The sequence below is a fragment of the Panicum virgatum genome, chromosome 2K, assembly GCF_016808335.1.
Source record: "Panicum virgatum strain AP13 chromosome 2K, P.virgatum_v5, whole genome shotgun sequence".
NCBI classification, from domain to species: domain Eukaryota; kingdom Viridiplantae; phylum Streptophyta; class Magnoliopsida; order Poales; family Poaceae; genus Panicum; species Panicum virgatum.
The window spans coordinates 17872359-17889723 of record NC_053137.1 but is presented as its reverse complement, the minus strand read 5'-3'; the positions used below and the strand labels follow the sequence as shown (position 1 = coordinate 17889723).

Genomic DNA, 17365 nt, shown 5'->3' with positions numbered 1-17365 from the left:
GACCGAGCTATACCCCATCGATGCATCCCCTCTTGCCCTTTCGGTAAGACTGTCACAAGTTAGAGTCTCTAATTAATCAGCCAAGACCAGAGCCATATATTATTGTGGTTGTACAGTTTTCTTGGGTGGTTCTCCATGTTCCAATTAATACATATGATCTTGATTAACAATATTAAGCCATCATGAACACGAAGTAAAGCAAGTATAGCATTTGTATTAACTTTATCCACCCATAACCAAGGTAAAGCGACTAGCATAGCTACCCAACATGAAAAATAAACCCGAGTTGATCAAGCAATAAGGTAAACAATACTAGGCATGTCCTTAACTCGGTTCCCATCATATTATAGACACATGCATGTACATAAAAGTAAATGTGATAGATTTGGTGATTTCATGGGTCAAAAACATGATCAAGGGTCCATTTGCCTTCCTCAAACTGCTGCTGGTCTGGTCCTCCGAAGTCTTGATCTTGCTGCTGCTCCTCGAACTGCGGATCGTCTATCGCATCGCACACGCACATACAAGCAAACAAGTGCAAAATATAAGAAACAGTACACCAAACAACATAAACAGAACAAAACAAGATTACTAAACTATTCTACTCGTTGCAACGATCGCGTGAGCGCAAGATTCATAAAAAACGGATCTAAAACAAGAAGGTAATTGAGCAAGAAAGATACATCGTTATCTCCACTCTCCACTGCCCTTTTGCCCTCGAGATGTTGGAAATTAACCCCTTTGATTAATGCATATCCTTGACTGGACTTCAGCGGAGAAATAGATACAGATTCCAAAGTAAGAGCAGAAGAGTTCTAACGGCATCGCCATCTATCGTATGTGGAAAGAGTGCACTCATCTAATTTTCTGGCATCGATCCCTATCTATGACAGGTGGACTCTAGAACCAAAGACCATCTCGATTGGGCTTCGGAGAAGAGGCCTCTCCGCGTTGGACTTTATGTTTGCATATGTTTTCTCTGTCTTCCTCAATAAGAAGGCAGAGCATGCGACAGTGATTTCAGAAGCAGCAGTGAGCTTGAAACATCTCTGAGACAGATGGTTCGATGCGTGCCACAGGGAGATGATTCAGTGGAACTGTAGGAGACCATAGGGCAGCACAGGAGGATAGCAGCAGCAAGCGCCGCTGCAAGATAAAGTTATGCTTAACTATAGAGGGCATTAGGAGAGAGCATGATGACAAAGGGATCGGGGGAAGAGCGGTGAGCCAGGAACAGAGGGAGAACATCGATCTAATCTTTTGGCCATGCGCAAGCACAATAGTTTGTTAGTTTGCTTGGTGTGGAACAGAAGAACAATAACATATGGATGAACACTCTGTTTTCCGTATTATCTTCACAACTCTGTTTTCTGTATTCAGTCATCTGCAGATGCAAGCAATGAACTTCTCGATCGGTTATTTTTTTTATCAATCTGAGAACACTGAAGTGCCTGCTAAGACCTTACATTTTATGGGCTGGATTTTAGTACGAATCTTAGGTATGTTAGGATTCCAATCCCTCCGAACATGCGCTAAGGCTAATGGATCCAAATCTTTATTGTTACGACTTGCACGCACGAAATGATTTGAGCAGTGTTCTCCAAAAATAAAAGGAAAAAACAAGAGCGAGGAGAAATGTGTGCTACTGAGTGCTCTGCTAAAGGGGGAAGCCGAAATACCTACTGGTGAATGCCCTTCCACTGCGTATACATGGCGCGCCCAGGAAAACTTACCTTTGAGACGAAGCAGCCGGTCGCCGATCTGATCGCCGCGTTTCCGGTGAGATGCGCTGTAGCGAAGAAAGGTCGGGAACTGAAAGCTCTGTTGCTGGCCGTGGAAGCTCAATCGTCTGGCGCTGCCTGCACCTGCATATATTGGGTGAAAGTGATCGGTGCTCTAACCTAACACGGGGAGAGGTGAATTAGTCACTATTAAAATCTTAACCTATGGTTTCAACTAATTTTCACAAAACTTAAACTAGATCAAACTATCTAGATGTGCAACTACGGTTCATCTTAGTGTGAAACCCTCATCCCAAAAGAATTTTGCAACCTATAGCCAATTCTAGCAAGATACTACACTAAGAAAGTAAAAGCACGCAAATTACAATATGAAATGCGGAAGCTTAAAGGGAGGGATGAGAGGAAGCGAACTCTCGACACGAGGATTTATCCCGTGCTTCGGATTGCCACAAAGGCACCCCTACGTCCACGTTGTTGAAGCGCTCACGAAGAGTATCGCTTCCCGGCAATCAAGTCTCTTTCGTGAACACAATCACGGTCACCTTGATCTCGATCTTCACTAAGGGAGATTGCCCACGAAGGAGGGGTCTCCGTCCCCCGCACAATGTTGTCGACGCCGCTCCACACCAAGCCAGAGGGTCGTTAACTTGCCGGCGAGCCACTAATGCTCCAAGGAGGCCGGCGCATCGAGATACAAGTTTGGTTCACTCTAGAACCACAGCACAAGGATCTAAACTTTGCTTGATCACTCACCCAAGAGCTAACCTAGCACTTACAGTCACAAGGTTTGTGCTAAGGACTAAGGATTTGATCTCTATGCTCTTGGATGGTTTGGAGGTGCTCTTGGATATGTGTGTGATGTTTTGGGACTCCAGCAAACTTCAAATGGCCGGGGGAACACATATATATAGGCCTCCAACTTGAACTAGCCATTTAGAGCCGTTGGGCACATTTTTGCGTAGGCATCGGAACTTCCGGTGCTAGGGCATCGGTTCTTCCGGTCACTAATAGTTTGAACTAGCTGTTGCGCCTTTCTAACGAGTTCTGCAGCTGAAAAATGGTACCATCGGAATATCCGGTGGTAACATTGGAACTTCCGGTGCTAAAGGAACTTTCTGGGGTCAAAAACATGCTCTCTAGACAATAGTACGGACATTGCACCGATACCTTTTTTTAGCATCGGAATTTCCGGTGCTTATAGAATTCAGCTTCAAGGTGCTTCGTATTTTGGCCATAACTTTTTACTCCGAACTCCGATTTGGATGATCTTGTACTCTTTGGATTCTCTACAAGATTCTGCTAAAATACATCTCATTTGACCAAATTTTGAGCATCGGAAAAACCGGTGATAGCCATCGGTTCAACCGGTGCCACACAGAAATCAGCTTCTCCGTGTTTTGACCATAACTTTTTACTCCGAACTCCGATTTCGATGATCATGTACTCTTTAGAAAGCTTGTGAAATTCTCTACAAGATTATGCTAAAGTCCATCTCATTTGAATAAGTTTTGAGTGTCGGTTAAACCGATGTTTGTCGGAAGGTCCGGTGCAGGTTCATAGGAAGAACCGGTGCTACTGATTTTTGCATAACTCGTCCAATTCAGCATTTGTTTGGGTTCTTTCTTCATGTTTTGCTCCCCGGTCATTATTTTTAGTTTTTAGTTTTTATTCATTCTTTAATATTTTTTGTTAAAAAATTCTGTAACATTTAATTTGTTTTAAAAATTCCCTAGAAAAATATTTCGGAATATTTTTTCTTGATGTTTTTATTTTTTTTCGAAAAATATTTCAGAAAAACGTTATGAAACACTTGATTTGTTCTGAAAAATACTCCGGAACATTTGATTTTGTTCCAAAAAATACTTTGGAACATTTGATTTTGTTCTGAAAAATGTTTTCGAACATTTAATTTTTTCCCGGAAAAATGTTTCGGAACATTTAATTTCATTTTCGAAAAATGCTAAGGAATATTTGATTTTTTTTGGAAGAATATTCTAGAAAAATACTCTGGAACATTTGATTTTGTCCTGGAAAAATGTTTCCGGAACATTTGATTTCATTACAGAAAAATGTTCCGAAACATTTGATTTTGCTTTGGAAAAATATTCCAAAAAATGTTCTAGAACATTTGATTTTGTTCAAAAAAAAATGTTCCAGAACATTTGATTCCATTCCAGAAAAATGTTCGAGAATATTTGATTTTGTTTCGAAAAAAATATTCTTGATTTGATTTTTGTAAAAAATATTTCAAAATATTTGATTTTGTTTTTTCTGTAATTTTACATTTTGTAAGTTCATTTTTACATATTAATCCCACCCCGTGCGACCCTATACCCACTGCCTAACGAAAAATTGAAAAAGAAAAAAGAAACCAACGTGTGCTTGTGCCTTGTGTGGGAGGACTGGCGAAAGCTCGCAGGCGGGCGGGCGGGTGGGCGCGAAAAAGGAAGCGCCGAGTGGACAGATGAGCAGATTGGGCTGCATGAGGTGGACGGGCCGAATGTGTGCCGGTGGGCTTCCTGGGTTGTCCGAGTTTTGGCTCCCAGTAGGACGTTCGGTAAGGCTGACCACAGCAGAGAGAGTAAGAGCAAATTTGCTCTTTTCTCGTTTCCCACGTCTTCTCTGTCTACAGTGCCAAATAGTACATCTACAGTGTCAAACAGTGTATTTGCTCCTGCATTTGCTCCTTCCACTGTGGACGGTCTAAGTAGGAGGTCCCCCCTCCTTGAAAGATACCGATTCAAAATCAGACGCTTAAAACACACGCACACCCGCCCCTACAAATACAGACACGCAAACTACTGGTATGTTGCTGGTGGCAGTGTCGCGTGATAGTTTTTTTTTCTTTTGGTCAAATAAGACTGCCGATTCCGTTTTGTTTTGTCCTTGAAGCCATGAATCCTCGATCCATTTTTTAATGAAGGGAAGATCATGTAGGTTGACGAAACTGCCTGCGCGCATCCCTATGAACCAGGAAACGCATGCCAGGCAACAGATCAATCACGGCAGTTGTGACCGAACCAGCCGATCGCGTGGAGATGCAAGCTCTCTGATCATGAGAGTCAACGGGTCAACAGTGGCCTCAGGATAATATCAGGAAGAGATATGATGATCAAAACGGTTGTTAGGTGATGAGCTAAGCTCTCCGGCTTGATGACACTACTCCCCCACTGAATGATGGTGAAGGACCGAAGCCGGCGACCAGATGGGGGTGAATGAGAGCTGATCAAAATTTCTTCGAAATTCGAATCGTCGGCCTACGTCCCAAAATCATCGCAAACCCTCAAACTGAGAACAGTGAGAATACCTATGGACAAGCTATCTCAACTCTGAAAATTCAGATCAAAACGTGGAAGCAAAAGCGAGAGAACCAACTCAAATCGAGTCTGCTCAGGTATAGACCGGTCTGACCGGTATAGAAGACCGGTCTGTCCGGTCAAGCAGTTCAAAAACAGGCAGACCGGTCTCGCCAACCGGTCTGACCGGTGGCGTCCAGAAAACCCCGAAAATTTAGTTCCAAACCGTGAATCGATAGCAAAACGCGTCCAAATTGGATGAAACTTGGAGGATGTTTCGTTCCTACCCCAAGAGTGTATCCCCAAGAAATCTCACCCTAAAGATATCCATAGCACTAGAATTTCGGGATGAGATCAAAGGGGTGGGGTTTTCTCTAGTCTCCAAGAAATCGAATTTGGACGAGCTAGTGATTCCAGAGGGTTCAAGAACAAAATAGAGGCATGGGAATCACGGCAAAGAACTCGTGGACTCCTCGCAATCAAGTGCACCAAAAACGAAATCGAAATTTCATCAAACAAGGCACAAAACGAGGAGATGGATTGATTCAAACCGCCCAGAGGGCACGAGGAGGTTAGGGCCTCCTTTCCCAATCAAATCCACATGAATTCTCACGCAAACAACATTCAAATCTACCCTAAAGAGATGAACAGGGGGAGAGGAACACAGAGGCGGCGGCCTAGGAGTAGAGACAATTCACGGACACAATTACAAAAGCCGCCCTTGACCTAACACAAGTGAAGGGGTATTTATACCCGCGGGACCGGTTGGTTAGACTGGTGCCAGGGACCGGTCAGACCGGTTGGCCTGCAACACCCCCTGTACACGATCTCATCCGACGGCCGAGGTTCTTTCTTCGGAACGAAGTCTTCTCCACGATGCCGCCGTCTTGATGAAGATCCAGTCCGCGGTTTTCGAGGGTCCGCGAAACCCGGGTAAGTGGCCGGTTTTGAGAAAACCGCCAAAACCTCACGCGCGGGAAGATTCCCGCCTCCACGCCGTGGCCCTGGACGCCGTCCCCGCCTCGGCCTTCTGACGGTCCTAGACGCCGCCCGACGCCCGTCACCTCCTCGCCCGTAGCGAGGCCCTAGATGCCGTCGACGCCCGTCGCCTTCGTCAGTCCCGAGACCGACGCCCGTGCCTCCACGACTTGGCGTCTTCTACCGCGATCCGCCTCCTTGGTTTTGTGGCGCAAACCAAGAAACCCGCCTTCCGTCGCCGCTTGAGCCCTCGATCCAGGAGTGGACGCCACAGCTGCCGCCCGGTCCGAGCTCCGGTCCCGGCTGCCCTTCACCGCCGTCCACCGCACGGTCCATTGGCCACAGCACCTCCACGGCAGCTCCCCGTCGACACTCGACGCCCGTGTACCTGCAATCCAAAGACCAAGCGCACGATCACACCGCACGGTTGATAATTCACTCATCACAAGCAGGATAGAGTACTCAACATTCCTTAATCTCCCCCTTGATGAGTGCATTGTCAACACACCACAAACGAACCAAGAAAAGTGAAACCAGAAAAGAACAAAGAAGCATAAGCAAGTGACAAAAGGCTCAGAAATGCAGGAATAGTCACTTACTCAAGCAAAGCAAAATCGATCCCCTAAGACAAGGGCAACGGCTCGACGCAATCGATCAAAAGCCAAAACATGACTCCTCAAAGACAGAGGTAACGCTCAACGCAGTCATGCAGGAAGCAGAGGGAAAACGAGGAAAACCAGGAGCCAAGAACAAAGCAGAAACTCCCCAAGCAAAGTTTTTCCCTCTCACAAGTGCAACTCTCCCAAAATGATGCACTCTCAAAGCCCTGTGCACAACAAGTTTTTCAAAAATCAAACAAGTCTCCCCCTTGTTCGATCACTTCTCTCAAAATTCTCCCCCTTGTTGGCACATGCACACATCAAGCCTAAAAAGACCTAAAGCTCCCCCCTGAAGCTGAAACTCCCCCTGAACAGATGCTATGCAATAAATGCAATTGAGGAGGTGTAAGTGAAAGCATTCAGGGATACAAAGATATGAGCAATATCTAGTCACAAGCACGTGCGCATCCATAAACAAGACCTACATCTAGCTCAACAGGGTATATCATATCAGTCTAGAGCTAGGCAAGTTCAGTTTATGAGAAATAAAAGCAGCACCCATGATCTAGCACTAACAAGTAGGGAATGAAAAGCAGTGCTACTCATACTCATACAGGTGAGCCAAATCAGCCAAAACAAGTTGCCAACATTCATTTTTCAATCAATTTTTATATCAAGCAATTCTAAGTGCCAGGGGTTGAAAGCTTGTCATGCTTTACTTAGCAACGAGGCCAAGCCTATGCCAAAAGACAATCAGAAGCTTAAAGCACTCGTTTCAGTCATGCACAGCCTTGCCCGGGTTCTCACAAGTGCAAAGTGAGCCGTCCCAAAAGCTCGATCAGTGCGACAAGCAATCCCACCTGGATCTTTTCCATCCATTTCCAGAACAGTTCAAGCAATTTTGTCAGATTTAGATCATTTCAAATATGAATTGCTGAACGAAAGGTCACACTAGCATGAATAAGATGGCAAAGCATATCAACACGCCCTAACATGCTAGTAGCCAAGACAGGGTGATCATGTTTTCAGTTTTTCAAATCAAAATAGCTTAACTCAGATGATGTCATATACACAGTGGAGCAAGCTATACATGATCAAATTTATCAACTCACACTAGCAGGTACTAGAAGATCATAGCAGTGTATACAAGAATGCTAGTGCAAGTGAGACAATGCAAAATGCAAATATGTACAATGTATTTGCACAATGCAACTACCAAAACTAGAAAACAAAGAGAAGCAAATAAAATCTACAAAGCTAACCAAAGAAAAGTCAGTGATCAAAAGGGGTAACAAACCCCAAGCTCCCCTCGCAAGAGAGCAAATGTGTCCTGCTCTAGCGGTTTGGTGAGGATATCTGCGGTTTGCCTCTCCGAAGGGACATGGATCAGGTCTATGTGTCCTCTCTCATGGTTGTCTCGCAAAAAATGGAATCAGATGTCTATATGCTTGGTTTTGGAGTGTAGGACAGGGTTCTTTGCAATGCTAATGGCTGACATGTTGTCTACAAAGATGGGAACCCTACCGAAACTTAAGCCATAATCCTACAAGGTTTGTTTCATCCAAAGTATCTGGGAGCAGCAGCTAGCAGCGGCAACATACTCAGCTTTTGTGGAAGAAAGCGCTACACTAGCCTGCTTGCGAGAGGACCAAGACACCAAAGATGTTCCGAGAAATTGACAAGTGCCGGATGTCGACTTGCGATCCAACCGACACCCACCGAAATCGGCATCAGAAAAGCCCACCAAAACCAGAGAAGAATCCGCAGAGTACCAAAGACCAAATTCAGGGGTGAATTTCAGATACCTGAAGATGCGTTTCACCACCTGCCTGTGGGAGCGTGGCGAAGCCTGATACCGCGCGCAGAGGCAGACGCCGAACTGAATGTCCGGTCGCGTTGCCGTCAGGTACAGGAGAGAGCCGATCATGCTCCTGTACTCCTTCTGGTTCACCGCCTCGCCGTCCAAGTCCTCGTCAAGGGCCGTAAATGTGCTGATCGGAGTCGGCTGAGGAGACAAGTCACTCATGTCGAACTTCCACAGCAAGTCTCTAGTGTACTTGGCTTGATGGACAAAACTGCCCTGAGGAGTTTGCTTGATCTGCAGCCCGAGGAAGAACTGCAGCTCACCCATCATGCTCATCTCGAACTCCCTGGACATCTGCTCAGAAAACTTGGAGACAAGAGCATGAGAAGAGCCACCAAAGATAATATCATCCACATATATCTGAACTAAAAGAAAATCAGTGTCAGATCGCATGAGGAACAAAGTTTTATCAACACATCCCATTTTAAAGCCATGAGTCAGCAAAAAGGTTTTCAATCTATCATACCAAGCTCTAGGTGTCTGTTTCAAACAGTAAAGAGCTTTCTGAAGTTTATAAACTCGGTTTGGAAACTTAGGATTTTCGAAACCAGGGGGTTGCTTCACATAAACTTCTTCAATAAAACCATTCAAGAAGGCAGATTTAACATCCATTTGGAAAACCATAAAACCCTAGAAAGCAGCAAATGCAAGAAAGATTCGAATATCTTCCAATCGAGGAATAGGGGCAAAAGTTTCCTCAAAATCAATACCCTCTTTTTGGCAAAACCCCTGGGCAACAAGACGAGCCTTGTTCCGAACAACCAAACCATCCTCACCATGCTTGTTTTTGAAAACCCACTTCGTTCCGATGGGATTACAAGCAGGTGGAGGCTCGACTAAAACCCAAACTTAGTTTCTTTCAAAATTTTCAAGTTCCTAATGCATGGCATTGACCCAATTAGAATCAGAAAGTGCGTGTCCAATGTCCTTGGGCTCAAAAGAGGCAACAAACGCTGAATGAGCAAAGCCAGCGATACTTGTTACCTTAGACCTGGTGACTCGCTCGTTGAGATCACCTAGCATCTGTTGAGGTGGATGGCGGCGCTGAATGTGTCGCGCTGCTTCCCGTGTCGAAGTCGCCTCCTCCTCAACCAAAGCTGGTGCCTCCTCAGGTGCAGCTGGTGAAGCCTGAGTCACCTCCTCGAACAGCCCCCGTGAAGTAGACGTAGTCGGATCGGGGCCGTCGTCATCGTCTGAGCTCGTAGCAGAGATAGCTGGGTCTACAGCACGCGTGGTAGCCTCAGCATCGCCATCTGCAGCTTCTTCCTCCTCATCTTCAAAGATGGAGGTGCTGAGCTCATCATCTCCTGCAACTTCAAAGACAGAATAATTGCACGGTGCAGTCTCGTCGAAAGTGACTTCACAAGTCTCCCTGATGATGTTAGTATCAATAATCAGCACACGGTACGCTCTAGAGTGAGAAGCATAACCGAGAAAAATACCGTCAGACGAGCGAGACTCAAACTTATCAAGATTTCCATCTTTCAGCACAAAGCACCAGCAATCGAAAACTCTGAGATGGTCAACACGGAGCTGGCGTCCAAACCGCAACTCATAAGAAGTCCTGTGCATGAAAGCACGCAAGAAAATGCGGTTGGACACGTAACAAGCGGTGTTAACCGCCTCAACCCAGTATTTGCGAGGAGTCCTATGCTCATCGAGCATCGTCCTCGCCATCTCAACCAGCGTCCGATTCTTCCGCTCTACAACTCCATTCTGCTGTGGAGTGTAGGGAGAAGAATACTAGTGTTCGCGCCCTTGATCACTACGAACGGCGTCAAAATGAGTGTTTTTGAATTCTGTGCCATTGTCACTGCGGATCGCTCTCATGGCCTGGGGTAACTTGTTTTTCAACCTCAAGATCAAGTCTTGAACAAACTCGAAAGCCTCATCCTTAGTTCTCTTGAAAAAGACCCAAGAATAGCGAGAAAAGTCGTCCACAATCACAAGAACGTACCACTTCCCACCAACAGACATCACCCGAGAAGGACCAACAGTGTCCATTTGTAGCAACTCTCCAGGGTGAGAGGTCATCACCTGATTAACAGGCGGATGTGAAGTGGCAATCATCTTCCCGTGGTGACACGGATGGCAAACAAGGTCATTTTCAAACTTCAATTTGGGCAATCCTCGGATCAGGCCATGTGAGCTCAGTCTCGACAACAAGTCAAAGCTCAAATGTCCAAGTCTCCTATGCCACTTCCACAGATCAGAAGAAGGACCAGCCATCAAGTAATGAGAAGGGCCAAAAGGGGTTCCAGAGAAGTCAACCAAGAAAACTCGATCGCGAGGTGTGATCCGGCAAACCAAATCTCCCCTGGAATCCAAAACACGCGAGCAACCCTCCTTGAAGCGAACCTCAAACCCCTCATCAAGAAATTGCGAAACAGAGAGCAAATTAAAGCCAAGATTCGAAACCAAAACAACTTCTCTCAGGGTAAAGCGATAAGAAACTCGAACAGCGCCAAGTCCACGTACCTTTCCTCTTCCATTATCCCCGAACACAATGTACTCCTTTGAGCGCATCGGGGTGAGGCTGGAGAACCATTTGTCATTTCCGGTCATGTGGTGCGAACAACCTGTTATCGCCAGAATTTGACCGGGATTGGTAGGCCAAATGTCAGAAGAAGCCCACGGTAAAGGAGTCCACTTAGCTAGGCTTATATCATAAGTTTGGCCAAATATGATGATAACTGTGCACTCAAGGCTCAAGCCGAGATGGAGTTACGGGCCTAATCCATGTTGAAGCCCAGTCTATTCGCGAGGCTGGTTCGGACTGCAGGAAGAGGCTACGCAAAAATGGACACCCAAGCCACATATGGACTCCGTTTTGGATGTTCTAGATATGCATGGAAAGCTAAGGAGATAAGCTTTCCAATACAACTGGAATCACGTCCAGATTCGCTCGGAGTTGACGGGAACTGCCGAAACAGTAGGACGACCAGAATCTGCCACAATTATACGGCATGTTTCGGCTGATATTTGGAAGCTTCATGAAGATCTGGACTGGTGGAGGGAAGAGTCCAGATCATGTTATCTAATCTTCGAGTCTTTATTGAGTTGTAATCTATCTCTAGTCTTCGTTTAGGAAAGAGTTTAGAGGTTGCCTTGCACGGCAAGAAGTCTCCGGACTATAAATATGTACCCATATGCTATTGAATAAAGATGACGGCATTCGTTTACACACGGCGGGTGTCTCCACCACAACAAACCTCGACGCACCGCCACCCCTAATTCTAGGGTTTCATCCAAGTAAGCGTCATGCTGCCCTGATCGCTTCGCGTGATCAGGGCAGTATTGTTCTTGCTTTTACCTTGGTATTACTCGTACTGAAGCGTTTTTGATGGCGAGTAGTACTAGTTATCCTGATGTTCGTAGCATGGTTTTTAGTGGATCTGTCATGCTTTGTTGCTTATTGTCTACGAATATCATGTTGTCTTTACGCGATCATGTTATCATCTTATACTAGCTCTTGTTGCATAGAGTTAGCTGCGTAAAGGCAACACCCTGCTTCCTTTATGTTTAGTAGATCTGATCTGTTACGGTTTGCTCTTATTCTTGAGAGTTGGCGTAATATCTGCTAGGTTAGGCCTTGCAAACGGGTTGGACGATCCGGTGGCGTGTTAGATGCTCTGCTTTAGTCTTAACAGGGAATTGATCCGGGAATCGGCTCTTGCTAGTTCTTAGGCCTCTGTTTTGGTTATGGTTTAGTTATCTGTTACGTTTATTAGGCCCAATCCATTGTGGTTTAGATCAATTAGATTTAATTGAAGCAGCTTTACAGTTATTCGCTTTAATCATCAATACCCGGATGCTAGGTTTCGCTCGCAGACATGAACGCCTGGGATGCGGAAGGGCAAGAGCCGATCTCAGGGATCGCGCTGGAAGACTGTGACCGGATCGAAGCGACAAAAAACGGATTGAGGCTGGTCTTATCCACTGGCCTCACAGAATAAACACATTCTGGCACATAAGCGGAGATTTGGTGATGAAATATGGAGACCCATACAAAAAATTTCGTCCGGATGAAGAACTACCGCCGGTGCTCCTACAACTTCTTCGCCATCGGCCACTTCCGCTCCATCGCAGTTCCGGCCATCGACATCGGTTACTTCTGCTCCCATGTGGGCATGGGAGTGTCTGATACATTAGCCGATCGATCCGGCCAACAGTACTTCTGCATCGTCATCGTCATCGGCTATTCCCGTTCCTGCGATACCATCGACATCGGTGTATTCAGCTCCTACGGGGTCAGGGCATTCGTCACATCAGCCGGCTGATTCAGCTTTTGTGCTCCTTCGATGCGATCAGCATCGGTTACTTCATCCACGTCGACAAAGCATTTGAAGAGCTCTCTATGACAACAGATGTGCTGATTGGACTTTAGGCTACAGATGTTCGGCTTTCTAACAGCCGATAGTTGTGATGAGAATGCATTATGGCAAGTACGGACCAGGCGGGATTTTAACCATCGGCTCGTCAACAGCCAATTTAATTGGTAATATTCAAACCCACCATTGCATCATCATACAGTATATGCGTTTATCACTTGCACTAGCTTCCTTGTATGCTTAGTAGCTTCTACTTGTGTTTCATGTATATATTTTGAGGTGTGGATGCTGTTGACCATGTGTGGTTAGGCTCATTTGAATATGTTGAATATCTGATACCGAGCATGGCTTTTATTCTTTTGAAAATCTGAAATATGGTCACCGCTTTACTTGGCTACTAGTATGTGTAGGCTGACTTTGCTTTTACTATCTTGTACATGCCTGGTAGCTATATCCTTTTCTTGGAATCATTTATGCAGCTCGAGTCTCAATGCTTATATGATAATCTTGTGCTAAATTACATTAAAATCTGAATGATGTCCATACTATGCTATAATAAAAAGATCCAGGTGGATTTGTTTTGTCTCACTGATCTAGTTCGGGACTGCTTGCTATTGCACTTTAGCATGAACTTGGACTAGGCTGTGAATGACCAAAACCTTGCTTTAAGCTTCTAATGGTTCAATGGACCTAGACTTAGCATTGGTTGGTAAGAAGTGGCCTGATAAGCAAAAAACCCCTGGCACAGAACAAAAGGCTTGTTTGAGTTTCAAATGCAATATGTTTTAACCTGCAAGACCTGAGGGCATGAGTAATCAAGCTTGTTAAAAGATCCTTGTATTGGAAAAAGCTCACTGGTGTAGGTACTTGCTGGTTTTTGCTTGTCATGCTTTAATGTACTAGTTGGTTGGGCTAAGTGGTGATGCTTTTTATTTTGAAAATCTTAAAAATTGCCTGCTCATGTTCTAATATAGATATATTCTTTTGAGCTTTTCTATGCGGTGTCTTTATGCTATACCCTCACTGTATATACATGCTAGCACTTGTAAATGCTTTGAGACATACCTGGAAGCTCACACTCACCCTTTGCATGACATAGCATATTTTTGTGGGGGAAGAGATTTTTTGATGTTGGGTCGGCTTGCATGACTTTTGCCTAACTAAATATGATCCATCGGCTTTTAGCCGATTCACAATGATCTTTGTAGAGCCGGTCCGGCAAGTGATTGTTTTGCAGGTAATCCATGTAGCCCACATTATTATTTATTCGATGGAGAGTCGACTACCTATTGAATATCTATGTCTTCACCAACTCCTGGCGATCAACGATCATCAAGAAGAGGCCAAGTATGTTAATGCTGATCTGATGAAGCTTGAAGATGATCCCGTAAGTCAGCGCCATCCATGGAATATGAAAACTAGGACCGGTCTGCAACAACATTGAGATTGGTCGAGGAAGGCGTGAGGCCGGTTCAAGCAATCGGTCACAAAGTCAGTTGGCTAATAGCCGATCTATTGGCTCGGGGGGCAAGACCATTAGTGGCATGAGAAGACAATTTGAGGAGATGATGTTCTTATTTGGTTTACGACTGGTGCCTAGAAGATTCTGTCATATTTGGCCAAACTTGGGGGGCATGTGTTATTGCCAGAATTTGACCGGGATTGGTAGGCCAAATGTCAGAAGAAGCCCACGGTAAAGGAGTCCACTTAGCCTGGCTTATATCATAAGTTTGGCAAAATATGATGATAACTGTGCACTCAAGGCTCAAGCCGAGATGGAGTTACGGGCCTAATCCATGTTGAAGCCCAGTCTATTCGCGAGGCTGGTTCGGACTGCAGGAAGAGGCTGCGCAAAAATGGACGCCCAGGCCACATATGGACTCCGTTTTAGATGTTCTAGATATGCATGGAAAGCTAAGGAGATAAGCTTTCCAATACAACTGGAATCACGTACAGATTCGCTCGGAGTTAATGGGAACTGCCGAAACAGTAGGACGACCAGAATCTGCCACAATTATACGGCATGTTTCGGCTGATATTTGGAAGCTTCATGAAGATCTGGACTGGTGGAGGGAAGAGTCCAGATCATGTTATCTAATCTTCGAGTCTTTATTGAGTTGTAACCTATCTCTAGTCTTCGTTTAGGAAAGAGTTTAGAGGTTGCCTTGCACGGCAAGAAGTCTCCGGACTATAAATATGTACCCATATGCTATTGAATAAAGATGACGGCATTCGTTTACACATGGCGGGTGTCTCCACCACAACAAACCTCGGCGCACCGCCACCCCTAATTCTAGTGTTTCATCCAAGTAAGCGCCATGCTGCCCTGATCGCTTCGCGTGATCAGGGCAGCATTGTTCTTGCTTTTACCTTGGTATTACTCGTACTGAAGCGTTTTTGATGGCGAGTAGTACTAGTTATCCTGATGTTCGTAGCATGGTTTTTAGTGGATCTGTCGTGCTTTGTTGCTTATTGTCTACGAATATCATGTTGTCTTTACGCGATCATGTTATCATCTTATACTAGCTCTTGTTGCATAGAGTTAGCTGTGTAAAGGCAACACCCTGCTTCCTTTATGTTTAGTAGATATGATCTGTTACGGTTTGCTCTTATTCTTGAGAGTTGGCGTAATATCTGCTAGGTTAGGCCTTGCAAACGGGTTGGACGATCCGGTGGTGTGTTAGATGCTCTGCTTTAGTCTTAACAGGGAAATGATCCGGGAATCGGCTCTTGCTAGTTCTTAGGCCTCTGTTTTGGTTATGGTTTAGTTATCTGTTACGTTTATTAGGCCCAATCATGTGTAGAATGTTCCGATCTAGCAGTGAAGCTTTTACCGTTGTGGTTTAGATCAATTAGATTTAATTGAAGCAGCTTTACAGTTATTCGCTTTAATCATCAATATCCGGATGCAAACAGATCTCATCTGACACCGGGACTCGATCGGCTCTTTAAAGCCGATGCAAGAGTCGTCCCAGGGAGCCGACCATGGCTCGGACTTATGTTTACACGTGTCTTTTTATGCAGGAAACTGTTTGGAGCACGTTCACACCCTCCTGATCGGGTATAGGTCAGGTGGCACGCCCGGCTTTTCATACATTCTCCGGGCGCGTGACGGAATTGCGGGCCGTCGACAAGGGAGCAGTGCCTGCCAGCGCCCCGACGACCTCCCGGCTCTTCGTGTTGCCTGTCATTTCTCGTCGGTGGGTTTCGACCGACAACACATTCTGGCACGCTCGGTGGGACACTTCTCGGTAACAACGTCCACTGCAACAATGACTGGAGCTCAAGATCAAGAACCCGCTCCCAAGCCCGTCACGTATGAAGAGCTCTCTCCTGAACAGAAGAAGAAGTATGATGAGATCAAAGCTCTGCTGGAAGCCGATCTCATCGGCTCTTTTGAGAGGACCCGCAACCATGGCATCAGGTGGAAGGGGTTCTCATCAGAAGGCGCTCTCGACAATGTAGATCTTTCTGTGCCATCAGAAGAGCGCACCAAAGCCTTGCGTCAGGAGATGAACTACATGGTGGCCCATGCGCTTCATCGGCACTCTCAGAGCCTGATGAACGAACTCGAGCGCATGGCGCATCGCGTCATCCAAGAGATAATCAAGAACCAGTATTCTCCATCGGGCCCAACCCTGGGGAGTCACACAGAGGAAGCTGCATTGCATTCTAGACCGGTATTGCCGTTCTCATTTGCGGCTCCAAAACCACAAAATTCACCGATCTACGTCGTCCACAAGATCGGCGGCGATCCTGGAGAAGGCCAGTTCCTCACCGAGCCACCCAAGGAGATCCCGCACGGCTACACGTGCGCATACATCCCAGACAGTGTCAATCCAACACGCTCCGTGCAGTTGGTGAACCCAGGAGCTTCTGGAGCAGATGCGGAGAAACAAGTGTGGCTGGCAAAGTACGCTACTGGGCTGACTGCTGAGCCGTCGGCCCTAGCAGTTCTTAGTGTGGAGCAGGTCAGTGCAATACTGAGAGACCACTTTGGCATCCTGCCCAAGAGAAAAGCGATCGGCTATTCCAAGCCGTATCCGAGTGACTACGACTTGATCCCATTGCCACCCAAGTATCGGCTCCCTGAGTTCACCAAGTTCAATGGGTCAGAAGGAGCTAGCTCCATCGAGCATGTAAGCCGATACTTAACGCAGCTTGGGATGATTTCGGTATCGGATCCGCTGAGGGTCCGTTTCTTCGGCCAATCTCTTACAGGCCCAGCTTTTGGATGGTACGCGTCATTGGCTCCAGATTCAATTCGAACTTGGAGGCAGCTGGAAGATCAGTTCCATAACCAGTATCACTCAGAGGCTGCTGAAGCTGGGATTGCCGACCTCGCCCAAGTCAGGCAGAAGCGAGGAGAGACTGTGTCAGAATACATACAGCGCTTCAGAGAGGTCAAGAATCGATGCTGCTCATCACGCATCACGGAGAAGGAGGCAGTAGATCTGGCAGTTCTGGGACTCGCTAAGCCGATCAAGGATATGGCTTTCCAGTTGGAGTTCGCATCTCTCGCGCACCTGGTGCAGAAGCTGACGGCGTACGAGCT

General features: G+C 46.0%; 1 long non-coding RNA gene across 1 annotated transcript; it reads right to left on the bottom strand.

Annotated features, from left to right (window-relative positions):
* Positions 1 to 298: 298 nt before the first annotated feature.
* On the bottom strand, positions 299 to 1873 carry LOC120669808. The gene is made up of 2 exons (XR_005672824.1): positions 1734 to 1873; positions 299 to 501 (listed from the first exon to the last, which is right to left on the bottom strand). It is a non-coding gene; the product is annotated as an uncharacterized LOC120669808 (long non-coding RNA).
* Positions 1874 to 17365: the final 15492 nt, after the last annotated feature.